Source organism: Mustela nigripes, chromosome 15 (assembly GCF_022355385.1).
Source record: "Mustela nigripes isolate SB6536 chromosome 15, MUSNIG.SB6536, whole genome shotgun sequence".
In the NCBI taxonomy this organism is placed as follows: domain Eukaryota; kingdom Metazoa; phylum Chordata; class Mammalia; order Carnivora; family Mustelidae; genus Mustela; species Mustela nigripes.
In genome coordinates, this window is record NC_081571.1 from 56841396 (window position 1) to 56869204 (window position 27809).

A 27809-nucleotide genomic window follows, 5' to 3' on the forward strand; every position below is an offset into this window, starting at 1 on the left:
AAATGTATTGGGGAGTGCAGGAGTTCAAAACGAAGGAAGCAGGATTGGGCCTTGCGATGAAGGCTTCAGCCAGTGTCAAGGCCTTCAGTGTCTTTAACTGATCAATCACCGGGTGAGTTATTGGGGTGGTGATCTTCAGGGCAAGACAATTACTGCAGGTAGACACAAGTGAGAACTGTTGGCCATCACACACCCAGTAAATGGGAAGCGAGGGCTTCAGTCCCAGACTGGGATCTGGCCCAGCGTCCCTTATGTTCCAGAGGTCCAAGGGAGTGGAGCGGTGAGTGAGTTCTCCTTTCTTATGAATTTGGTCTTTATCCTGTGGAAGGCTGTGCAGGAACTTCAAGTAGGAATTGCAAGTAGGCTGATACGCCCAACAAGGAGAGTTTTAAAGGTGGCGAAGAATGTGTTGGAAAAGATGTGGGAAAAACTGTTGTTAGTCTTTTTTTTTTTTTTTAAATTTTATTTATTTATCAGAGAGAGAGAGGGGAAGAGAGAGAGCACAGGCAGACAGAATGGCAGGCAGAGGCAGAGGGAGAAGCAGGCTCCCTGCTGAGCAAAGAGCCTGATGTGGGACTCGATCCCAGGACGCTGGGATCATGACCTGAGCTGAAGGCAGCTGCTTTACCAACTGAGCCACCCAGGTGTCCCAAAACTGTTGTTAGTCTTGAACAAAAAGCTGAGATTGTTCAACCTTGGGTATGTTTTGTAAAATGGTCTTTTTTTTTTTTTTTAAAGCTATAGCAAACACCTTTATTTAAACATTTCCTGTAGAAAAAAATAGCTTCCCCCCACCCCTGGCCCCCACTGCCAGCTTTTGGAGGAGTCTGATAATCTGTGCACTCTAAATTTCTTTCCCTTTGGACCCTGACTGAAAGGTAGCTTTTGTAATGTGGTTTTTGAGTATATGAGGCTTCACAGATACACAAAGCCTTCTTAGTAACGGGAGAGACAACACACAGACACTAAGGTGTGTGCTGGTTAGTCCGCCCTTATAGAGCTCGAGCTGATTCAGTATTTCTCTAAACAATCACTCCTTCATGATTTTGAAGACTTTTGAGGGAGAAAACATGAAGTCTAAATTACTAGCAGCATTTTTCCCTTATGTGGTGTTTGCTTTTACTAAGGCATTTTGTTACCTAATTCTTTTTTTTTTAACCCTGACTTACAACAAACAGAAAGTCTTACTTTATGTAATTCCACAGGTGATAAAAATAATATGTATACTTTCTTATTTTTATATGCATTTTCTTATTGTTCACTGATAAAGATGAAGACGCTGAGGATTTTAGAAACTAAGTGAATTGCCAGATGCCATATGACCGCCTTCTAGAGCTTGTGAACTTTCCAAATACTATAAAAACCTTGGATTTATTTACAGCCTCTTGTAGCCTGATAATTTAGCAGGACATCTGTGATTCAGAAGCAGAAGTGAGGGAAGGGCAGGGGACAGTGTGTTCACCTTTCTGAAATGAATCCAATTCCGTGGCACAGAAGGAAAGCAGTCCTTTTGCCTTGGGCAGGGAAATACCTTGGACCCACCCTGGGTGTAGGAACAGGGGAAAAGACTAAAGGGACGTGAGGAATTCAAGAGATTTACCTCAGGGTAGGGAAGTGGATCTGATGAAATGGCACCTGAAAACCACATTTGTTCTGGGAGCCTGAGACCAGGAAAGATGTGGACATTTTCTTGGAAAACATTCAGACGAGAAGTCAGGAAGATGACTGAGGGGCGTGGAGGGATAGGTAAAGGAATTAAGTAGGTTCACCTGGGCTTAGAGACAGCAAAGCTAGGCCTTGTTGGCCATCTCCAATTATTTGGGTGTATAAACACCAAGGAAGGCAAAGGGTGACTAGGGGTGGAACAAAGAAGTGTAATTACCTGACAATTACGGCAATGAAAATAAACCTGAATATGAAATAATTCACGTTACAAGAATGTTCACAGCAGTTCTATTTCAAAACTCCTTGGTATTCAAGGACCAAGGTACCTTATATAAAGACTGCAGAACATAGTTTATGGCCTCAAAAAATAATCTTCTTTTAATGCTGTAAATTGTATCAAACCTGAATACAAGTATTACAGGCGCCTCTCGTGCTGCAACCCCCCCCCCCCCATAAACAAACAAAATGCCACAGGGATTGTTTTAAACAAATCACACCATCATTCATTTTGGGCTGGGTTCCAGGGACGCCTCTAATGCCATTGATTCCTGACCCATAGAGTGACCCAAGGTGACGAAGGCACTGGGTGTTCTCTCTCTAGTAGAGAGGTTCAGCGACTTAAGGGAGTTTCTGGCCACCAGGCAATACCTGGAGAGGTCGGTGCTGGCCTATGGTTTTGTTAATGTGCCGTGAAGAAAGAACTATGCCATTGTCAAACTCCTCCTGCCTCCTTGATGGTAACATTTATCCTTGACTTTCAGATTCTGCCCTTGGCCCTTCAGTTATTTTAAAGAGTAGTCTTTACCTCTTTGTGCATTATATTCTCCTTTTTAGAGGATGGTTAGAAAAGTCTCATAACTTGGGAATATTTGCTTTCCTTAAAGAACTTTGAAATGGCATATGGAATTCCTAGTACACTTATTTTCACCCATAACCAAGTAAGGGTTAGTCTGAACTGGGGAGAAACATTAGAGTCCAACAGTGATTCTCAAACTTTCTGTGGTGAAGGATACACTTTTTCAAGGTCTTGTGGAGCGATACTTTCTAGAATACAGTAAAATCACTCATGAGGAAAAGAAATAAAAACTCCGAGCTACAAAATACAAACCCTAATTTAGTCTTAGAATTTTGTTGACAAGATATCCATTGTAAGTCATTACAGAGGTCTCTAAATACTTACACTCAGCTCTGGGCTCCACAGAAAAGACTAGGTTTCCACTCTTGACTCTGCTGTTTCCTGATCATGTTGCCTCTGGCAGCACGTTGACTCACCCAGAGCATGAGTTTTCTTATTCTTGAAATGGATATAATAATTCCTCTTCTTTCTCTCTGGGCATGGTGAAGATCGTGGCAGGAAGGAAGGAAGCTTGGTTTGTAACTAGTGAGGTGCTAATTACATATTGTAGACCATATGGGTTGAAATGGTTCCTGTGTGATGTGCTTGAGAAAGTTTTCATTTGTTCTAGCAAAGAGAATTTTTCATGGAGTTAAAGGTTTTGCATTGAAGGATTGTCTTAAATTCCAAACTGCTTTAATTCTGAATGTTTTTTCTTGTGGGAATACTTTGTACATTTCCCTAGTCAGCAAAATTGAAGAGCCAAGGGCCACTGGCATAGGTTTCAGGAAGTTATTGTATCAAGAGAACTTGGGGGTTTCTTCAAGCTGTACACAATGGTCCCTTGCCCCAGGATGCAATATACTTCTTCAGAGTTCATATGTTATGATCTTGATATCTTTGCAAGTGTCTTATAGGAGCACATTAAAACAGGAAGAAGGATGTGGGCAGGAATGTATAGGTTCAAAAAGTCTCACAGGACATCCTGGTACTTCACCCATTCAACCCTAGTTTGAGAAAATCATTATATAGGGTTAGTTTGTGAGGTTTACAAGTAGATTTCAGGGACTAGGAGGTTAAGAATTAAGGAAATAGAGGTGTTAATGGTATAAGAAGTACCTGCCGATTAACTGGGAACAATTCAAATAATCTGGAGGCTGATGCTTGGCCTGAAATTTGTTGGATTAAGATAACAGACATCTGCCATCATGAAGATTTAGGCAAGGGGAAAGTTACATGAGCTTTCAGTGGGTGGGAACCTGCTAAACTAAATTTCTACAAAAGGATAGAATCTGATTTTTGCTTGGCTGTTTCTTGGATTTTCTGTGCTTCAAAGGTCTACTGAATCTGAAAAGTACCTTCTGTTCTGGACCCTAAAGGTTTTAATTATTTTATTTCAAGCGAGAGAGTGAGTGAGCGAGCGAGAGAGCACAAGCAGGGGGAGGGGCATAAGGAGGGAAAGAGAGAGAGAGAGACTCCCCACTGAGCAGGAAGCCTGATGCAGAGACTCAATCCTAGGACCCTGGGATCATGGCCTGAGCCAAAGGCAGTTGCTTACGTGACTGAGCCACCCAGGTGCCCCTGTTCCTGGATCATAACATGTGTCTTGGAATGAGACTCCTGTCTCTTCTGAAACCCCCAGAGTGGATTATGTGCCATTTCATTACTTTTTAAACATTTATTCATATTTTGGCATTCAATAACTCACCTATTCAACAAATTCCTATTAGTCACTAAATGTAGATAACACAGTGAGATGATTGGCCCGTCCACTCATACGCTATTTGATTCTATAGAATAAGCGGTTAACTTGCTAAAGGCTCTCCAACAACGTTCTAGAATAGTTAGTAACTTCGAGCTATGAAGCTACCCAGAAACTGGGACATATAGTTTAATCTCTCACTTGTTCTTGAGCACATAATGATTTGATTCTCCTGATTCTATAAAACTTTGAAGTATTTGGAAAAAAAGCTATTGCAAAGAATATAGCTACTTGAAATGTAACCATCTACCACAGTAATACTGGAGGAAAAATTTCTAAAACTTTAAGATCATGTAAGGGAGGGGTGTGGGTTTGAGATTCAGATAGAACTGAGTGTTTGTCTCTGCATCATTACCTAGGAGCTCTGTGACCCTGGGCAAATTACAAAATTTCTCTAAATAAGAGTTTCTCTTCCTTTCCTTTGGTGACCTTTTGGGATTTCAGGTTTATACACACATTTGTCTGTTGATCATTTATACTGAAGTGAAAATTGTGAAATCCAGTCAGATAAGGACAAATACCGTAAGATTTCGCTTACATGTGGAATCTTAAAAAAAATCTGAAGAGACCCATAAATACCGAGAACAAACTGGTGGTCTCCAGAGAAGAGGGTGGTAAGGGGGATGGGCACCCTGGATGGGGTGGGAGTGGGAGGTAGAGGCTTCCAGTTACGAAAGAGTCAGTGATGAAAAGTAGGGCAGGGGGAATAGTCAACGGTATTGGAAGAGTGTTGTATGTCCCAATGGTGACTACGCTTGTGCAGAGCATGGCATACTGTACATAGTTGTCCTACCACTAGCTTGTACATGTGAAGCAAATGTAATCTTATGTCAACTATACCTCAATTTAGAAAAATATCCCCACAGCCCTGAACAAAAGATAACAATGTCAGATTTCTCCTTCTGAATATACCAACACTGCATTTCAGAAAGTGGCTTTGTGACTCCACATCTAATCATTTGATTGAAATCTTAAGAGTAGTTGTTCCTACCCTTTTTATTAATCTTTAGGCTCCTCAAAAATATGCTGAGATTGATTAAACTGGCATCCCTTGAAAGCTAATTTGAATGTTTCAATCAGGGCCTACTCTGTTGAATCCTGTAGAAGCTTGAGCCCTGAGTTTCTGGCAGGTCTTTTCATGGCTGCGCATAGAGAACAGTAACTGTGCTACTCCGACAATTGTTCTAGTGACTTAGTGTAATAAAGAGTACTTGTTTTATGGCAATCTGAGTTTAGAAATATGCATATCCATGTTTGGATATGGTTACATTTCTTCTTTGAATGCCTCAAATTTTTCAATTCTATTTCTCTTCTTGTATATCCTTATATTCAAAAAGATCATTTGTATCTACCTATTTTGTTAACCTTATTTGTGATAATGGTCATGCTGATTGTCGTCTTTTCAAGAAACATGTAGTTAGCACTCTCTCCTTAGAATTGAACATGGAACACAGGCTGGTAAGACCTAACCGACAGGTGTTAAATGTATGTTGACCTAACAGAATGGTTTGGGATGATACAATAGAAGACATCATTAAAATAACAAAACATAAAATAGCAAAAAAAAAAAAAAAAAAAGGCATTTCTGAGCATGGACTATAAAGTCTGGAACTCTGCCTTTCTTTACTATTTTAGAAGACCTATCCCTTCTGGGGGGTTAAGTTTTCCTGTTCAGCGGAAATGTGAGGGATTTGATGTTGCAGTTTTTTCACAAATGTGGGCTGGAGGCTCCGTGCAATGTAGGGTTTTAAAACAGACTAGTTCATAGCAGCACTATTCACAACAACCAAAAGGTGGAAGCAGTGTAGTTGTCCCTCTATAGATAAGTGGAGAAGCAAGGTAGTGTACATACACCACAGAATGTTCAGGCGCAGGAAGGAAATTGACATGCGTGTAATGCGGATGAACACCGAGGACATCATGCTAAGTGAAAGAAGACTGTCGCAAACCTGTATGATTCTACTTATGGGAAGTACCCGGAGGGGGTCCAGTTAATAGAGACAGGATGGCAGTTGTCAGGGGCTAGGGCAGAAGGAGATATGGGGAGTTGTTTAATGGGAATAGCAGTAGAATTTCAGTTTTGCAAGATGAAAAGCGTTCTGGATGCCTTATACATCAATGTGAATGCACTAAATATGAAAATGTGCATTTAAAAATATTTCCAATGCCAAACCTTAAACATATTTTAGTAAAGTTTTAGTCTATAGTAAAAAGCCCTAGAAAATAAAAGAATTTTACTACAGTTGGACTTTCTCCCTCTAACTTACGACCTTACGTGGTCTGCTGTACAATTTTGAACTGTAATAACCTTGATATTAGGACATCGGGGACGTAATTTGTACAATTTGAAACGTTATCTCTCCAGATGACCCTCAGTGCCCATTATCACGATTGTATAAACAGTTCAGAAAGGTTAAAAAGTCTGTTGGACCATAGCCGTTTGTTGAAACCTAAAATACGTAGATCAGTTTTCTCCGATACTGGCCTTGGTGGAATACAGACCTCATTAATTTTTCGCTGTTTTTTCAGTGTTTTCTTCAGTTTTCACTGCTGTCAGTCAGTGTCCCAGGGCACTTCCGGTTTTGTCCCTGCCTGACAAGGTTGAGCTAGTTGATGATCTGCAGGTCTGTTCAGCTTTATTTTTCATAGATTTCTCCTGATAACCATAGTGTGAACTCTAGAGTATATGTTAGGAGCCAAAAAGGAGCCCAGAGGTTTTCATTAGTGTTTGTTTTCATATTTAGTAATTTTCTAAGGGCAAGTGTGTCTATGTCCTCTATGGAAAAAATATAGTTATGATAAGAGCTTTTTTCCTGGTCCTACATCGAAATCTAAACTCACCGATGACCTCTAGCTGCCTCTTATGTTGTCCCCAAAAAAACCTATTTAGTGTTTCCTTTAGTTACATTCTAAAAAGTGAACAAAGTGTTCTGCTGTGTGCTCTGACATTCTGAGCTAATACGGGGGAGTTGTGATGATTAATTTGATCTCTCAACTTCAGTAAATATTTTAGGAGTACTTGCACTCTGTAACAGGTGTTAAAACGAAGATAATGCTTGCTTTTACTCTTGTGTTGGATAGATAGATTTATGACTAGTAGATATTTTGAGCAGATCATAACAAAAATAAATATAAATTCTCTGTCCCAATCCTAGTTCTTTCCCCATCGCGCTGGCGGCTGGTTAACTGTTCTTTCCTTCCAGAACACTGTTAACTCATCTGTCCACCTCAGCTGATCCACTATTTTCTCAGTATTTGGAGATAGCAAATATGCCTTTTTAAAGTAACTGGAACAGATGAGAGTAATTTCTATAAATCAAAGCCTGAAGTTTCATAATGGTTTGTAGGACCCTTCTCTTATCCTGAATTAAGAGATTTGGAAGAAAAGCAACTTTCCAGAGCTCCTATCTGGAAATAGGTCTTTATCTTGATGACTATCACCTGCATCTCCTGAGCAGTGCGTTCTGGCCATGAAACAAGATGGTCATTCCTGCAGGGCTCTAGGGAGAGGGGGGTGGGGGGAGAGAGAGAGAAAGAGCCATGACATGGCGAGGATGGAGAGGAGAAAGTGAAAATTGAAGATGGGACTGTGTGAGGCAAAGCTCTTCTCTTCTCACAGACCAAGGAATGCCTTTAGGTCCAGTCCCAACGAGGAGCTCCTGTCTGCCAGGGAGAGGTAATGATGTATCACGATATTTCCTTTTCAGTGTTGGAAATCCTTTGTATGAAAAGGTACAAAACCCAGATTCAAACCTGATTCTCAACTAAAGGGCCACCAGAAACTTGAGCCCCTAGGAACACCAATTGAATTCTAAGGAACTGGCTGAAATTAAGGACTAGGGTCTTGCTCCCCAGATGAACTGCAGAAGTAGGATCTGGAAATCTGAAAAACTGTTTTCAGAACCCACACTCACGGATTTGGGACCGAGGTGGCAGGTAGAAAGCATTACAGGCAGCTGGAATGGGGTTAGGATAGGTGGGCAGATTTATTAAATAATATAAGATAAAAACCGAGGGAAGGTATAGGCATGAGGTTGCGCACCGGCCTGCCTTCTTAGTTCTTTGTCGCTTGTAGTGAGGTCCATTGCCACCTGCAGGTCAAACCTTACCAGAATTCCAAGGTCATTTTCAACCATCAGTGAGATTCCTTTAGGATTTATTAACTGACTCTGCAATAAGTCCTTATTACAATTAGGCGGAAGTGACCTTTTTGTTCTGATAACTGAGCTTCACTATCTCAGTAACTTTCTAGAACTCTGTCTTCTTGGACCCCTACCTTTGTTCAGTAATTATGTGTTGAGCATCCACTGGTAGGCATAGGGAATGCAGAAGTGAGCAGAATGGATAAATATTTCCTGCTCTGTGATCTCTGACCCAAGGCAGAGGTCCCATTCTCTGGTTCTTATTTCCTTATGCTGAGACACCTTTATCTGCTTTGGCAGCAAGCCTCCTCACCTCCGAGTCCCTTATGGATGACCCTCCATCCAGATATTCCATTCCTTTCCTTTCGAGTTCCTACATTTATCTGTCTAAATGCACTACTGTCACCCCTCTAGTCTGGCTCCCTGATAGTCCTCCCAGCACTGGCTTTGTCCTACTGGCTTCCCACTCAGCGAGTTTGTCTGCTTCGACACCTTTCAGCCTGGTTAGAGTGATCTGGGACATAATGCCAAGAGGTTGGTCGTTTTCTAAGTACAATGTCCCAAACTGTGTGGATTGGAGACCCATCTCAATTCAAATCTAGTTCTACCATTTTTAGCAAGTAACCCCAAACACGTTACTTAGACTTTTTGAGTCTGTTTCCTTATATGTAAGTCACTCAGAATACTTCTCAGTGTTTGAGAGGTCTCAATGGGACGATGTCTATCAAGCAAGTGGTGCACAGTAGGGACTCTGTGATGGTTCTCTACTCCTTTTTTGTTTTTTTTTTTTTTTTGTTTTTTGTTTTTGTTTTTTTTTTTTAAAGATTTTATTTGAAACAGAGAGAGGAGGGAGCTGCAGAGGGAAAAGGAGAAACAGGCTCCCTGCTGGGAGTCCAGTGTGGGGCTCGATCCCAGAACCCTGGGATCCTGACCCTAGCCCAAGGCAGATGCTTAACTGACTGAGGCACCCAGGTGTCCCTATGATGGTTCTTAACTCCTTTTGGCAGCTTCATTGTTAGAATAGCGACAGTAACCGTGCAGAGAACTGGACAGGGTGAGGATTCCTGTCCTGCAGATCCAGACACTAAGCCTCAGGAGAGTTGAATTACTCCTATCAAGTAGCTGTTGGTCAGAGGAGGAGCCAGTATAAAAAGCTAAGACCTAACTTCTGCTTGGTGTTTTGTTTTTCTTTCTTTCCTTTTCTGTTTTGTATCCCCCATTAGATGGTGCCACTTTTACCTAAAGAATAAAAATAATAAAAAATAATAAAATAATAAAAAGGAAACATATAGAATTATAACAAATTCTATCACTAATAATATTAAAAATGTTGGTCAAGGGGCACGTAAGTGGCTCAGTCAGTTAAGCGTCTGACTCTTGCTTTCTGCTCAGGTCTTGATCTCAGGGTCCTGAGATCTGTTTGCACTGGGTGTGAAGCCGGCTTAAGATTGTAGCTCTCCCTCTTCCTCTGCCCCTCTCCTCACACACATGCTCTCTTTAAAAAAATAAAATAAAAATGAAAAAAAAAAATTGGTCAGTAGCTAAATAGCTTGTAGCTCTTTTTTTTTCTTTGCCTAATTCTTGCTGCTGATCTTCTGTTAACGTGTCCATGCTGAATATAAACGCTATGTGGAAAGGAATAACAACTGTCTAATAGCCAAAGCGTATTTAGTTTTCACTGTAGAGCAGGTCCAGAAATATTTTAAATGTTTACCCTTCTACATCCCTTGTCTACATTTTAGAGTGATAGAACTGAAACCGAACTTTCATGAGCCCACATTAGCAGAACTGGCAAGTAGCAGATTATGCATTTCACTGAAATCTGCCGATGAGTCTAAAACTGCTTATTTCTTAATTATCTCTTTGTATAAGTGATTAGTATACTTGTAATTTATTGCTCTGTGTCTTAGCATTTTATATTGTTAAGTTAAATGTCTGCTTATACTAGCTTGGACTGAAGGGGGCAGAGCCAGCACAAAATGAAGAGAGGACTTTGAATTTCCAACTTAATGCCAACAGAAAGGAGCTTAGAAATCTACTCTGCTGCGACCTCGGGCTATTTTTATGGATAAGGAAGAATGACTCAGAGGGCAGAGCCAACAGCACAGAGCCAGGAGTTATAGAAAGTTATTTGCAGCGAATGAGACTGGACTATAATCAAGAAAGTGGTTCTAGCCTGTGCTAGGACCAGAGTGGCAGATGGAGAAAGAGGAAGGAGAATGAAGACATATTGACAAGGAAGAGAGAAATATCCCTTATTTCAGATGATGTGATAAGTTATTTTAGGTTTGACATATAAATCAAATTTTTAAATTTCAAAGATTAATATAAACTTGTCAAGACCTTCAGGTAAAAACATTCAACTTTCAAAGGCAAAACTATTGGATTGACATCAGGCTTTTGAAAACTCTTCTACAAAGCAAAGGTAGCAAGAGGGCACAATAAAAAAAAAAAAAAGATAAAAAGATGGGGATATGTCAAGACAGTGCAGGAACTAACGGGAAAGAGGCTCCAGTGTCCCAAACTGGACCGAGCTGAAGAACAAAACTGCTAATAGTATTGACTACAGCTCTTAGATTAGGTATTAATGAGTCCATACTGCTATTAATGGGATAAGGAATAGCCCTTTCTTATGGAGGAATTCAAATGATAAATATAGAAGGAATGATAGAAATATAAGCACTTTATATGGACAAAGACCTTAGTAATTATTGTGAGACAATAATGCTAAAATCAGCAGGCAAAAGTATAAAAAGAAATAGTATACTAACAGACCGAAGTATCTCCCAAGCTTTCAGAAGGAAAAATATTACTGTGGACACATCTGGAAAACGCTTACCAAAGTGATCATGGTTAAGCTGTTGACCTAAATCTCTTGGCATTAAAAACCTGAGAAGGGTACAACATCACAGCTATGATATTCTTAAAAAATTTATAATCTCATTATATGAGATTATAAATTACACCAGAAAGATGAAAACTGACCTACATCTTACAAAATAACTGACCAGTACTCATCAAAACTGTCAGGGTATGAGACGACTGAAGAACAGTGACAGATTAGGGGAGACGGAGAACACAGACAAAGGAGATGTGTGATTGTGGATTGGATACTTGAACATTAAAAAGAATCTTAGTTGGGTGGGGCGGGCGGGGGAAGCTACTGAAATTTTAACAAGCTTTGTAGTTAATAGTATTGTACCAAAGTTTTCTAGTTTTGAAAACCATACTGATTAGGTAAATACCGTAAAGAGAAGCTGAGTGTATTCATTCCGAGGATTAAAGCTTTCAATGTGGAAGGCAAAACTATAAAACTTCTAGAAGGCAATATACTAGCAGTATGGCCTTTAAGAAAAGTTTTTAAGACACCAAAAGTGTAAGCCATAAATAGAATTGATGAATTATCACATTAAAATGAATAACTTTTGATACCACAAAGTAAACAAAGATGAACAAAAACCTAGATGTTACAAACCTAAAACTGAGAATTGGTATTATAAATATGTAAAGCCTATATAAAGAGGTCCTACTAATCAAGAGGTGAAACACAAATTTACTAAACAGTAGATAATAGACATCTTTTCATAGAAAAGGATACATGACTTGTTCATAAACATATAAAATGTTTAATTTTATTAGTAATCAGTAAAAAGAAATAAAACTCAAATACCATTTAACACTTCTTGAACTTGCAAAAAAAAAAAAAAGATACCAAAGTGTCAGAGAGGATATAGATGAATGGAAACCTTGTTCACCGCTGGTGGGAGTATTGGTAGACCCTCTTTGCAACAAGTTTCCCTCTATCCAGTAAAAGTAGAATTTGTATTCAGGAGTCCTTGATAGAAATCCTGGAAGAATTTCTGCACAGGAACGTCTTGAGATATGTATAAGAATGTCCACAGTAGCATGATTCTGAGGAGTCAAGAATCCGAAAAAATTCAAATGGTCATCAACTATAGAAAAATAAAGTTGGTATATTATAATATATGGCAGTATATGTAAAGGAATGAAAGCCAAACAGCAAAGGAAACAGTCAACAAAACAGAGAGGCAGCCCACAGAATGGGAGAAGATAGGCACAAATGACACTACAAAGGGCTGATATCCAAGATCGATAAAGGACTCCTCAAACTCAACACACACAGAACAGATAATCTTGTCCAAAAAAAAAAAAAAAGTGCAGAAGACATGAACAGACACTTCTCCAAAGAAGACATACAAATGGCTATCAGACACATGGAAAAAAATGTTCATCATCACTAGCCATCAGGAAGATTCAAATCAAAACCACATTGAGATACCACTTTTCACCAGTTAGAATGGCCAAAATTAATGACAGGAAACAACATGTGTTGGAGAGGATGTGGAGAAAGGGGAACCCTCTTACACTGTCAGTGGGAATGCAAGTTGGTATAGCCACTTCGGAAAACAAAAAAACAATTTTTTGAGATTCCTTAAAAAATTAAAAATAGAGCTATCCTATGACTCTGCAATTGCACTACTGGGTATTTACCCCAAAGATACTGATGTAGTGAGAAGAAGGGCCATCTGTACCCCAATGTTCATAGCAGCAATGGCTACAGTCATCAAACTGTGGAAAGAGCCAAGTTGCCCTTCAATGGACAAATGGATAAACAAGATATGGTCCATATATACAATGGAGTATTATGCCTCCATCAGAAAGGATGAATACCCAACTTTTGTATCAACATGGATGGGACTGGAGGAGATTATGCTGAGTGAAATAAGTGAAGCAGAGAGAGTCAATTATCATATGGTTTTGCATACTTGTAGAGCATAAGGGATAACACGGAGGACACTAGGAGATGGAGAGGAGAAGTGAGTAGGAGGAAATCAGAGGGGGAGACAAACCATGAGAGACTGTGGACGCTGAGAAACAAACTGAAGGTTTCGGAGGAGGGGAGGGTGGAGGGTTGGGTGAGCCCAATGGTGGGTATTAAGGAGGGCACGTATTGTATGGAGCACAGGGTGTGGTGCATAAACAATGAATTTTGAGTCCCTGAAAAAAAAAATTTTTTTTAATGTCAATCTAGATGAATCTTAAATATGTGAAAGAAGCAATGCACAATTCATGATTTTATTCACATGACTTAAAGAGCTAGCAAAACTAAACTGTTCAGTGATTCACACATAAGAAAGCAAAACTACAAAAGAATGATAAATTCAGGATGGTGATTGCCCTTGGAGGGAAGGCAGAGGTGATCACGGAGAGACACACCCAGGAGTCCCTAATATATTGGTAATGGCTATGTCTCTATATACAATCTATATAAAACATATATCAAAGGATGTGATATTATATATATAGCAAATAGTACTACAAAATGAAAACCTTTTTCAAGGAAAGAAAAAATATTGCCTGGAAAATACCTATTTATCAAAAGCGTTTGCTCTTCTAGAATAATCTTTGCAGCTTGAAGATTAAACTCCTAGAATGGTCTCTCCCTGGTTTGTTACTTCAAATGACCCCAGGTTTTTTGTTTTGTTTTGTTTTTTAAGATGTTTTACTGTTTAAGAATGGGGTCATGAGTTTCAAGACTGTTTTTCTGATCAAGAAAAAAAAAGTGAAGATAATAAGTTGGCTTTGGTTCCATCCCACACTTAAGTCACTAAAGAACATTAGTCCACCCTCGGCCATCTGCCATGCAGTGTGCAGCCAGGGCAGGGAAATCAACCCGTGTGAATTCAGAGACTTATCTCTCTGACATTCTGGCCCAGAAAAGAGAAACAGAAATCTAGTACTATCCATTGAGCTGACATTTTCCCACAGTCTGTCTCAAATTTCATAGTCCTTGTTAAGTAAGTTGATAATATCAGTCCTATTCCCAGTGGGCAAAAGTTAATGTCATTTAAACAGACGATGAGGAGGGGATTTGATGAACCAAAAACCTCGCTGAAAGTATGGAGACCTCAAAGGTGGAGAATGTGGGAAGAAAGCAAAAATTCTTTGCTTCACCATTCCTTGCAAATTATTTAACCCTGTGCTTGGTGGGGGAGAAGCAGAGAAGGTCCACCTTTATTTTATTATTTTTTAAATTTATTTTTATTTTTCATTTTTTATGTAAGCAGATGCAGTCCTCTTTGGATTACTGTTTTACTTTTTTCCCCTTGTCCCTTCCTTTGTCTTTGCTTTATTCCTTCCAATTTTTAAATTACCCTTAATATTCATAGTTAAAGATCAGTTGAGTAGGGACAAAGTCAAGGTTAAATACTTAATGGAGGTGACTATAGATTTATTTTCCTCCTTTGGCTTCAGATACTGATCATTGCAGGCTGGGTGTGAGACTGATCAGTTTTCACTGACACTTGCATTAAGACTTAGTCTGAGCAAACTATGTAACCTCAATTGTGCTCCACTGATAGTAGACTTTTCTATCGATGATCTTTTGCAAGTATAAAGTCAATGTTAAATGAGGGACAGAATTTGGGGAAACAACAAAATGGTAGTATAATATGGTCAGTTTTGATGTGTGAATTCCTGGTCCCACAATAACACAGATGTTATGGTCTCTTTTTCTATTCCTCTTTCTGTACATTTCTATGTAGCACTAAGTGAAGGGGATATATAGTAAGTATTTAGGACTGTTTATGCACTAAATTCAATGGTTGGGCTCATGACTTTCACCATGTAAGGGGATTAAAAACATTCATTCTAAATTCTAAAACAACACATTCTGATTTGGAAATGAGTTTTTGTGTTGTGTTGTGTTTTGTGTGTGTGTGTCTATGTTTCAGTTGTAGTTGGTAAAATAAATCTGTATGGTTACTAAAAGGAACAGCAAAAGAATTGTATCAAATACATTCTGAAAGACCTCGACTTGTGCTAAGTAAAATCACAGTAATTCTGCTTGTGGAAAAGATTAGATTAAAATTTCCTAGGGATTTTTGGCCTATAAAACAAGTTTCCATATAAAACCATGTTGGTTCTCCAAAACCATATGCTAATCTGTAAAAAGTGTAATTCAAGAGATTGAAAAAGAGTGATTATCAGGGTGAGAAGACCTAACTGCAAAATTTTCTATTGGCTTGAAAATTTTACCAATTGGAATAGATTTCCAGATGACGACTGAGAAGACACAAATTAGTTTGGGCGAGTGAGGACTTCCGTACAGACACCTCTATTAACATTCCAGCACGGAGTTGTTTTTTAAACGAAGGCGCAAACGTGAGAAAAACACGATTAAGTGAGCATTCTGCAGTAGGATAAGAGAATTAGGGTAAGTTGCAGTAACGCGATCCAGCTCCGTCCTTTGCTCGCAGAGTTTCCCGTTTTAACACAGGATCAAAATTTTAAGTTAAAGGGATTAAAGCTCTTATTGGGGGAATTTCATGCTTCACCCAGTGGGTGAGCGCGAGCCTTATCTGCGAGGACATGGAGGCGTTTTCATGCCCTTGAACTCACAGGGAGGAAGGAGCCGCTCGCTCATTCCCATTGTGAGGGGTGATTATAAGCTTGACACTCATTATCTTTTTCAGTTTATAAACTGGCTCTGAAGACCGTTGTCAAAGATGATTGTATTTCAAAATATTTCCCAAAAAAACTCCAAGTAAGTAGTTTGAAATATACCTTTTTTTTTTTTTAAATACTCTGGTATATCTGAGAAGAGTCCCATTCAAATATTTTCCCCCTAAGGAAGATGGTCACATGGAAATAAACCGTAGGAAGAGTTTTGAAGAGGAAGACAAAACTGTTCTCACACATAATAACTGGGTGACTTTGATTAATGTCGATGCTTCTCCAAGCCTCAGTTTCCCTATCTGTGAAATGGGAATAATACCCTCTTGTGGGTATTAAATTTATTTGAGAACACATCACAAAGTAACACAGTATTTATCACAGATGGAATTCTAATTCTTAGGAAGAATGACCGTGCCTTGCTCAGAACAGGCAAACAGTGAGTACAGTGTTGGTATATGTGAAGTCAACACAGAACAATTACTGTGTATCTTCAAATAATTTCTTTGTGATCCACAAGTTTTCGCTGATGTTGTCTTCAACTAAAATATGTTAAGGAGGAATAGACCCTTTCTCAAGGAAATCCTCAATCCTGTCTGCGTTATCTGAATATTTGATGCTTGTTGAACCTTTTCACAAATGTGTCGATGCCATTTTTATTTCCTGAATTTGGATTTTTGTAACTTTTCCTACAATGAAGCGTATATATAATTTTCTGCTACTTTAATTAGGAACCACGGGTCTGTCCAACAACACTGCACGTGAGGCTGTCATTGCTATTCCAACTTTAAACCCAGTCCGATTTGCTAACCTTTTTTTAGTGATAAAAAACTCTTGCTTAATTACATTCATAAATCTCTCCTAGGTGGTGATGATAGTAAACTTGATAGAAGAGATGGTGTTTCAAAGGGGTTTTGTTCCATCAAAAATTTCTGGCTGCTTCGCTGAATTACCTTCTCTGCGGTCCAGCCAGCCCCCAGTCCATCTCCGATCCATATTTAATTGCATTCCTTTCCTAAGCTTCCTCAGAACTTCTGAGATAAATTCTTACTCTGTACTTGGCTGGCTAAGTCCCACAGCAAGTGCCTTCTCTGCTCACAACAGTACCATACATCGTCCTTCTGTAGGAATTGGCCTGCTAGAAACGCCTGCTCTTCATGCCAAAGGGTGTGCTGCCAAGTGTGGTCCTCCTCTGCCTGAGCTCCTGCTGGTCTCCCCTAGTGGGACAAGGTCTCCAGGACCCAGAGAAACGGAAATATACACATGCATAATGGCTAAGACCATGCAGAAAATAGAACTCCGACCCACAGTCTGAAGCAACCAGCCAGGAAACCCAACTCTTTTCCACTAACCAGCTGAGAAACCGGCCTACTATCTATGAGTCAGACCACTATCTCTAGTAACCGGCCCTACCCCCCACCCCCCAAAATAACCCCTGTACCAGCCCCATATGGCCAAGACTTGATTAGTAACTGACAGCTTTCTTGATTTGTTTCTGTTTCCAATTTAGGACCAACCAGAGAGTGCGAAGTATGGATCCCTAGCCAACCATCTGATGCCCTGCTTCTAGTCAGCCTACCTCCAGTGCCCCCTGCCAACAGCCCCCAGTCAGGGCATACTTGCAGGCTTCTTTTTTTTTCCCATTATAAAGCTTTCCCAGCCCTCAGCCTGCCTTTGAGTCTCAGCTAAAGTGCAAATGACAGTGGCTGACTCACTTGCTGTAGAAAGCAAGCTCTGAATAAATAGCCTCTGCCTGTTCTCATTTGGTTGGCCTTTGTTTATTTCCACACCGTAGTTCCTGGCACAGGTCATTATGGTTTGTTGGGATCCGTCCTTACATCAGTGCTATGCCTGACTAAAGATGCCAGTTTTCTATGCTAAGTTTTGTCTCCCCAGCCCAGAGTTACAGTATATAGGTTGGCTGCTTCTTATCAGCTCTGGTCACCCACCCAGAGATCAGGCTGAATTAGTCCTCTGAACACAAAGAGTGGTTCGGTCTTTCTTTCATTGTCCTATTTGATGGCCGATGGACAGAGTTTACATGTTAGACACCCCGTGGCTATTCTGGTTGGCTTTCTTTGGGGGTGTTCCTCTTCTGAAATAAGGGCATCAAAACCTTGTTCTCCTCTTGCTAGGACAGTGAAAAATCAAAGTACGGGCAAAAGATCTGGCTTGTCTTACTTCAATTAACTGAATTTCATCTCACTAGACTTCAAAGAGCTTCTTTAAAAGTTGGCTGAACATTTTAGTCAGATGGATGCTTAGTATCTGAATGGCTCAAATTAACCTTTCCTTGCATTGAAAATTCTATGCTGAAACCCTTGGGATCTAGCAATTTAGTCTGCCTTTCATACGAGACCCGCTGTGGTGGGCAGTGGATTTATACATCTCCATGACTACTCTTTCAGCCAGGTCTTCTACCTCTTTAGTTCCAGCTTGTCTTCTTGTGGCTCTTGGGGTTTAGAGCCTGGAAAATGCTAGCTCATTGTTTTTATTTAAAACAATTTTCCAGAGTCAAGTTTGTGGTATATTTATTTCTTAAGATATAATACCTTACTGTTTCAAGACTGCTTTGTACAGTCATCTCTGGGCACACGGTAGATAAAACATGTTAAAATGTACCATCAGTACATTTTACGATCAGTGCAAATAACCTGGGTAACTTGACGTCTGATAAGCAGATGCCTTCTATCCCAGGCTCAGTTCATAGATTTGCAAGTGATGACCGTGTTGTCACAGTTTACTTCTCTGGAGCGCTCTTTTGACAGGGACGTCAAGACACATCCTGATCTCAGTAATATTAAAATATGGAAGAAATGCACCTTAGACTTGAGAAACACAGACACTACAACATGAGCCAAGTCCCATGCCTCCCCACTTGAAAAGCTTAGCCAGGTTGTACCATCGGGGCCGGTGAACCCCTGAAAAAGCCTTTAGAGGCTTGTTGCAAGAGCCAAAGGCCCCAAAAGAAATGGAATTCCTCCCTTTCTCTTCTCCAAGCAAATTTTGTTACTCTACCTCCCCAATACATCTCTGCTCTGTGCCCTGGGCTCCATCAATCTGCTGCGACCACACTTCCAGGCCCGGTCCTCTGTCCCTGGCCTGCCTCCTCTCTGTCCTCAGCACATGGAAAATAGCCCAGCACGTGGAATCCCCTCCAAGTGGTCACAGCCCTTCAGTGGATCCCAGGTGCCAACTGAGTGAAATCCCATCTCCTCCGTGATCGGGCTTGCTTGCTTTTCCAGAGTCCTCTATACGTCTCCGCTGACCCACCTCCTTCCCATTCCTTGCACTTGTCCAGCTCTTCCGTGGCCCAGGGACACCCAGCCACTGCCCCGATCCCACCACCTTCTTCTCGCTGCGGACTCCCCATTTTTCAGGTCTTGACTTGAATGACCACTTCTCAGACAGGCTTTCCTGCCAGCCCCGTTTCGGTGGGCTTCCTCGGCCCATCTCTTCCTCTTGGCCACCTGGAATTCTTCTCTTACACTACTTGTTCCTTCTCTGGCTCTCCTCATCTTGGGAAATTGCACAGTGAGTTGTTGGTAAACAGACCTGTTGATGAGGTCTATCTATGAGGGGAAGCAGCCTGCATGCTCAACCCCTAGGAGTGATACATAGTTAATGATCTGGGGGAGAAGTGCCTCAAAAAACAGGACTTGAGCTCAACACAGGGCTCGAGAATACATCTGCAGCCATGTCCCAGGCCTTAAGGGAGAAGCGTGTCTAGCAGAGCAGTATTTTCTAGTAGAAAGAGCATTGGGTGGGTACGAGAGGCCTGATTTCTGGCCTTGTTTCTGCCACATAACAGCTGTATTTACTGGAGCAAGTACTTAACCTGACTGTAATTCTGTTTATTTTTGTAAGGGGAATAATCCTGCCTGCTCATTATTGTGAGGAGTATATGATGTTCATGAAACTGTCATGCAAAGTGAAGTCCTTATTCAGATATGCAGGTAAGGAATAAGTTCTAGGAACCGTTGAAGGCACAGTAGCTGTCAAAAGGCCACAAAAGGCCAAGCATGGGTCCCAGGCACAGAACCAGGGCCTGACTGCATAGGTGTGGCAAGACCATAAGTTTCCAGAAGGCCTGAGTTCAGGATCCAGACTTTTCCATGGCCAGGGTCAGAGTTTGTCCCCTAGTTTTGGGGATAGTCGAAGAGGTGCCTGTGCAGGTCCCAGGGCTCTGGCGACAGGTTTGAGAAGGCCTCTGAGGAGGGATACTGTAGCCTTGCTCCTGGTTTTTCCTTGCCCTGCCATAGCTTCAGGTTCCCATCTTGTTCTAGCGCTTTCACCCTACCAGTTTCTTCTACAAAAAGAGCACAACATGGAGGACGTTAGGAGAAGGAGAGGACAAGGGAGTTGGGGGAAATCGGAAGGGAGACGAACCATGAGAGACTGTGAACTCAGCGACAAACTGAGGGTTTTGGCGGGGAGGGGGATGGGCTGTTGGGTGAGCCTGGTGGTGGGTATTAAGGAGGGCACGAATTGCATGGAGCACTGGGTGTGGTGCATAAACAATGAATCTTGGAACACTGCAAAAAGAAATAAAAAAATAATAAGAGCAGGAAGGCATTCATCACGTAAATAACCGAACACCCAGATGAATATTTGCCTCACAGCTGGCAGTCACCGTCTCAACCCGAATAAATGAAAACTTTGTAAGACCTCAGGCATTACCTGATGAGTTTCAGGAGGCCTTTGGGAATAATTTGCTTTGTACAGCAACTCTGTCTATGTTGGTGCTTGTGGCAGAGGTGGCTTACGGTCCCTTAGAATTCACGCCCTTCCTTCCAAGGTCTAGACTCCGTGGAATGGGGCTGCTTGCCGGGACCATATGTGCGAGTCCCCTTGCTTCTAGGTCGGGCCCCAGGTGTGATGTGTGTCCCTTGTAAGCCAAGGGATCTGATGAGTGCTGTGCCATCTTCATGCTCCCTGTCCCCTCCCACCACTGAATGCAGAGGACACATTTCTTTTTTTTAAAAGATTTTATTTATTTATTGGACAGTGAGAGTGAGCACAAGCAGGCAGAGGGGCAGGCAGAGGGGGAGAGAGAAGCAGGCACCCTGCAGGGAGCCCGATCCGGGACTCGATCCCAGGACGCTGGGATCATGACCTGAGCCGCTTAACCTACTGAGTCACCCAGGCATCCCGAGAGGACACAGTTCTAAGGCATGGGAGAGCCAGAGCATGAATGGAGCCTATGTCTTTGACTTCCCCTGTGGTGGGAAGTGCTCTGTTTTCCCACCTGACACCGTTAGATGAGAGAGAAATAAGTTTCTGTTGGGTCAAACCCCTGAATTTTTGCATAGATTCATTACTAGCCGCTAGTTGTTTTAACACGCGTGGGAAGTGTTTTAGGGGATTAGAATTGAAGACTGGAAGCACTCCCGTTTCATATTCAAATTGGAAGATCTCTAATTGTATCCTAACTAGACATATTAGGACATAAACGATCTAGTGCCCAAACAGAAGTTAGCACTAGTAATATAATCTAACTATCAGCGACATGGTTAGCAACCACCAAAGATCAAAATACAGAGCAGCGTGAGCAGAGTACAAGTTCCTAATCTGTACATCAGCTTGGAGACTTCTATTTTTCTGCATCTTCTAAGCTGACCAAACGGCAGAAGTTGAATCATGAAAACCTGTACGACAAGTTGAAGGCTGTAATCTCTGCATCCATCAGACAACGATGATTTATTTTTATTTTTGACATTGCATCTTCCTATCCTTTTTTTTTTTTTTTTTTAATCTTTGTCTGCCTTATTGTTTCTCACATTACTTTGAGAGTAAGCCAGAAGGTGGTAAAAGCTTGTGTTTCTCCAGCTCACGGAAACAGCTGACATCCTGTCTCTATTAATGAGTAATAGACAGGTGGATACTTACGAGTGGCTCCAGCTGAATTATGACAAGACCCATCATGAGCCAGGCTGGGAGGCTTGTCTCCTGTGTGAGTAAGGACAGTTCCGCCGAGCAGCTCCTGGGTTTCGCGGCAAGTGAGGACAAGTCTGTACATTGCTGGCGCTCTCTAAATAGTGCTAACAGTTGTTTTTGTCAAGGCGCTCACATTTATTCTCTCTGCCGACGTTTGTTCTGCAGAAAATCTGCTGGGTCTTTTGTAGGTGAAGCTAAAGCATGCCCAGTTTCAAAAACTTGCCGCGTTTTGATGAGGGCACCGGAATTCAGGGTTTCTGAGAACTGGACCCATGACTGAGGGCTCTGGCAAGATAGGGCCCTTGTCACTGGGAAGCTACGCTAATAATTTCAGGGCAAAAGAGTCTCCTTGGTTGCCCGTAGAAATTAATGCAGCTTGTTGGTGTTCCCTTGGTGAAGTCTGTAGGTGGTAACTTTCTCGTTCGGGAAGCTTCCAGGGTTTATAGGTGTTATTCACTCTTTCACCAGCCATTCATGCAGCAGGTGTGAAGTACTTGCATCCTTTCATAAAGGCGGTAGACACAAAGTCATCGGCTGAAGATGTTACTCATTTTTTAATAATTAATTTATTTTTACTTTCCTGGAGCCATGTCTCCTCTCCCCAGGTGAACCGTGTAAACTTAAGTCAGTCGTTATATTTGTAAGTGATTCCCTTAGCCACTTCTAGTGTAATCAAGCATGAAGTGAGTCTCATAAAAATTTGCCAAAAAATGACTGAATATATGAAAGAGGTGAGTGAAATGACAGGGGAAATCTGAGACCATGCTCTCCTATTGTCTTATATATATATATTGTCCATTTCTCTCAGCATTAAGAAAGCAAAGTGTGCAACTCCCACATAATTCTGATTGCAGGCAATTTCTTGAGTAGGGTCAACCTTGCTTTTAAATGCAGATAAAAGGCAGATACCCTGCCTTGGGGCGCCAGGGTAGCTCAGTTGGTTAAGCATCTGCCTTTGGCTCAGGTCATGATCCCCCGGGTCCTGGGATCGAGCCCCACATTGGGTTCCCTGCTCAGCGGGGAGTCTGTTTCTCCTTCCATCCCTCCCCCCATGTGCACACATGCTCTGTCTCTCAGATATATAAAATCTTCTAAAAATGCAGATATTTTGTACAACCATCAGTCTAGCATAGCTGATAAATGATAGGAAAACTCCCTTGTGTTGTCAGGAGGGAACTCCAGTAAAGCCCCACAGCTATGCCGGCGGCAACAAGTGAACACAGTTGTTGGGGGCTCAAGTAATACAGCAAGAAGAATGTCATACCTGAGACAAATACAAACATGTAAGAGCTGCACAGGGAACCTGAGGGACAAGAGCAAAACCCAGGCTATACCTGTGTCTTCTAACTTGGGGGCATAATTACCAGAACACCACGGTTGGCCCACTGGGCTGCATGCTGGAGAAGACAGGGAGCAGACTATAATTAAATGGTGTGACTTAGATTTTTCCGTTTGAGTCCCATACAGAAGATTTCAGAAGAAAGGTATCTGATAGAATTGAAAACCATGGGCTTTAACTTCGTTCAGCCTCGTGTTGATGTATCTGGCTTTGTCACTCACCAGCTCTGTGAGTTCGGATTTGGATTTAACCTGTTGTTGCTGCAGTTTTCTTATTTATGAAATGGATTACTTCCACCATTATCGTGAGGTGCTCTTCTAATTATTATTTTATTGCATTTGATTAGGTAGTTTAACTCGTTTTTTGAGAGTAAAATATCTTAAAGAATGAATATGAGAATAGTTTTTGTTTGGGGATCCTTTCTAAAGAGATTGTAACCTATCAGGTACCATTATTTTGACATTGATTCACCTTTAACAAAAAAAAAATTCTATATTATCCATTATGTAGTACAATATGTGAGCTATGAGTTGGTGCATGTTGAATTATACTCATCAGCTTATTAGCACAGATTTGATCCCAAGCCTAGTGGATGAAGTTAGCGAAGTTTTATGAAACTGTCATCTTAAAGATAGAGAGTAAGTCTACTTAAGAATATTAGATAGTTGAATTAGAGACAGATGCCTCTCCTGTACACACACACACACACACACACACACACACATATATATACACAAACGTATTTCAGTAAAGAGCATAGCTGTCTTCAGTAGTTGTAAATATCACGAGAGGACTTTATTTAGTAAGTGATATTTTGCATTGATTCAGTATATCAAACCAAACTTTAGAAATAAGTTTCTTAATAGCTGGTAATTTTATTGATGTTTAAATAGAAAGTGGGGTGCAATATAGTCAAGGACAGTATTTTTGAACCTCATTTTCTTACTGAAAGTTATTTCTTAAAAAAAAAAAAAACACCTTTTCAATGGAAAATTTTAAGCCTATTGCGTAGAAAGGACAGCGTAGTGAATCTCTCTACCTGTAGTCAAATGCAGTAATTACGCTGAACTAAGTCTTGTTTCATCTCTTCCCTCACCAATTCTCCCTCCCTGTATTTTTAAAAATATTTTTAGAACAGTGATACAACTTGCCTGTGATGGGTTCTTGGACTTCATTGTTTTTGTTGGTCTTGACAGTTTTGAGTACTTAGAATATTCTGTAGAATGGCTCTTAACTGGAACTTATCTCCTGTTTTTCTCATGATAGACTTGGGGTACGGGTTACTAGGAGGAAGACCACAGAGGTCGAGTGCCATTTTCATCACATCATACCCAGGATACATACTATCAACATGATTTCTGATTGATGTTAGCCTTGATCACTTGGCAGAGCTAATGTTTTTGGGTCTGTCTACCATAGAGTTACTTGACCCTTTGCCCCCACCTCCATACTGGGGATGACACTACGCACAGCCCATGCCTGAGGAGAGGGGGATTACACTCCTCCTCCTGGAGGAAGTATTTACATAAATTATTTTGGATTTTTCTGCCTGGGACATGTCTCTTTCCTAATTAACAGTTGATGCAATTACTGCAATCATATTATTTTGAAGCAAATCCCAGACATTTTATCTCTTGTAAATATTTCAATATTTACAAAAACATCAAACCCCTTTATTTCAAAGGGGTTTTGTCTTTAAAATATTATTTAAAAATATTTAAAATTATTTTGTCTATTCAACAGGTATCCAATATTTTTAATTTGGAACATAAATTTTAGGAAATTTATGTTCCAGAATTAAACATGTAGATATGTGTTAACTCAATAAATACTTATTGAGCATCTGGTATGTGCCAAGTATTCTGCCAAGTGCTGGGAATATAATGAAGAATAAAAATATAGAAGATAGATAGGAAGTCACTTTTTTTTTTGGTAAAGATTTTATTCACTTATTTGAGAGAGAGAGAGAGAGAGACAGTGAGAGAAGGAACACAAGCAAGGGGAGTGGGAGAGGAAGAAGCAAGCCTCCTGCTGAACAGGGAGCCTGATGTGAGGCTTGATCCCAGGACCCTGAGATCATGAACTGAGCCAAAGTCAGACGCTTAACTACTGAGCCACCCAGGTGCCCCAAGAAAGTCCCATTTAAACCAATCTCACTTTTCTCGCTTTCTTTGCCTCAGCGTAAATAAAAAGAGTTTCATTGTGCCGGACACAAGAACTATGTTCTCATTTTAAAAATGATACTGAATTACAGCATAATTAAGTGGCTTCCCCAAGGTCCTTGGAATACTAAGATGTTCTAATGTGACTTGATCTCGGGCACGGTGGCATCAAAGTCTGACCAGGGATCTTCAAACTGTTTCTGTAAGTGGGCAGATGGTTAATATGTTAGGCTTTATACCATTTATGATCTGTTGGTTCTTTTTTTAAAGGGTTGTAAAGAAGAAAATGTAAAATCTGTTCTTAGCTTGGGGGGCATAAAAACAGGCTACGGGGTGGATTTGGCCCACTGGTCCTATTTCTCCAGTCCCTGATGGCCCCTGCACTCTACTGCCCTCTGTCATCCTCATGGTCATGCTCAGAATGCCCTAAGAAACTGCCTTCCTGTAGAGCTTATTCTTCCTGTAACATATTGTGTCCATTTCCTCTTGCCTTCATCATCCGTAACATTATGCTACACTAGGCTTGATTTCCCAGGTAATCTGTCCACCAGATATGTCCTGTGGTCAGACAAAGGAATACAAAGAACTCAGACACCAAATCTCAAGGAACTCTGAATTTGCGGTAGTTGATTTGAGTGATTTCCCAGAGTACCAAAGGGTAAGTGGCTTACCTAAGCAATGGAAGTGGTATAAATAATCCTTCTTCACAAATGAAGAGGTCAGCTTTGCCTTTTGTGATCACAACTCCACCTACGGTCTTTCTCATTGCTTCTGTAGAAACCCACTTCCTATAATGTATAACCATCCGGAGAAGATGCATTTTGACTGAGAAACACACCCACACAACTCGATCCCTTATTTAAAAGACCTTCTCCCGTGAATTGTGAATGGGGTCTAGACCCAATCAGGTGTCAGGTCATGGGCCTGACAATAGGAGAGAGAATGTAGTGGGTCATGACAAACATGGATATCTTGATGAGTCCACCTGTCACCTGGAGAAGCCCTTTGTTCGCTTCAACCTATCGGACCCTGAGTTTCTCTAGCTATAGAACGGATAAATTATATTTGACAACTATTGTCTGGGGAGATATAGGTACTCTCTACTTAAAAACATCCCCAGGGATGAATATTCATGAAATATTCATGTGGCCTGGATATCATAAGCTTTCTTACCTTCTCTAATTAACCAATTCATTTCTCTACTTCACAACTCCATTGATCCTGGAACACACTTTTCCAGTTTGAAGAAACAAACCTGTAATTTTTTAGAATCACAAAATATATAATCACAAAAATATAAGCATGCCACAATTGTTTAATGTTGTGAGCTACCAACTTTGAACAGATCCAACCATGTGATTAATGGTGAATTTTCCTAGCTCCAGATCTCAGTATTTGGTCCTGGAGCTTTATATCCCTCAGGAATCTGGAGATCAAAAGCTCTCATTAGACAGTTATGGCTAAGAATATGGTTTTTCACAATCAGATAGTTTATATTTCTAGTTTTAAGACTTTCAAGCAGTTGGACAATTTGTTTAATCTCTAATCTGTTTCTCCATTTATAAAATGGGGTGACTACCTCATAGACCTGTGACAAAGAAAAGGTGCTCCAGACTTGCCATAAATCATAAATATTGGTCATTATTTAAAATAATATCAGGTTAAAATATATAATCTGCACTGTGATGTTGGTATTGTATAAATTTGATCTTCTTTGTCCAATTTTTTTCCTTTTATAATCATTCTTTTTAAACTTATTCACACTTTTCTTCACCTCTTACAATGTTCTTAGCATGCTTAGCATCCTGGGGAAAGAAGGAATAAGCTAGTTTCTTCCCTGAAGAATTGTTAGTTTGCTAGAATTGGGTATATATACATACCACACACTTAAGTAAAAACAAAAAGACCTGCGATCATTAATGTCACAGATGTGTGCTCCTCAAGCCATATGTGTGGATCTCTTGGGGATCGTATTAAAATGCAGCTCCTGGGCACCTGGGTGGCTCAGTGGGTTAAGCCTTTGACTTTGGCTCAGGTCATGATCTCAGGGTCCTGGAATCGAGTTCCGCATTGGGCTCTCTGCTTAGCGGGGAGACTACTTTCTCCTCTCTCACTCTCTCTCTGCCTGCCTCTCTGCCTACTTGTGGTCTCTCTCTGTCAAATAAATGGATAAAATCTTTAAAAAGAAAAATGCAGCTCCTGATTCAAGTCTGGAGTGGGGCCTGGGAGAGTGATGTCCATGCCCCTGGTCCTGGGAACATACTTTGAGTAGTACAATCAGTGCTATAGTGTTTCAAAGAGCACAGAGACCAATGTTGACCCTGACTTGTCCATAATATTAACAAAAGCAAACAAACTACATCAGTTTGTAGGTAGAAGTTTAATATTTTCATAGTCAGGAGAACATTTATTTTCAATCAGGAAGACTGGGGCAGGGTTTGTAACTCCATTCATGGAAATCTTGGAAACCCTAAAGCACAGAGTGGTCATA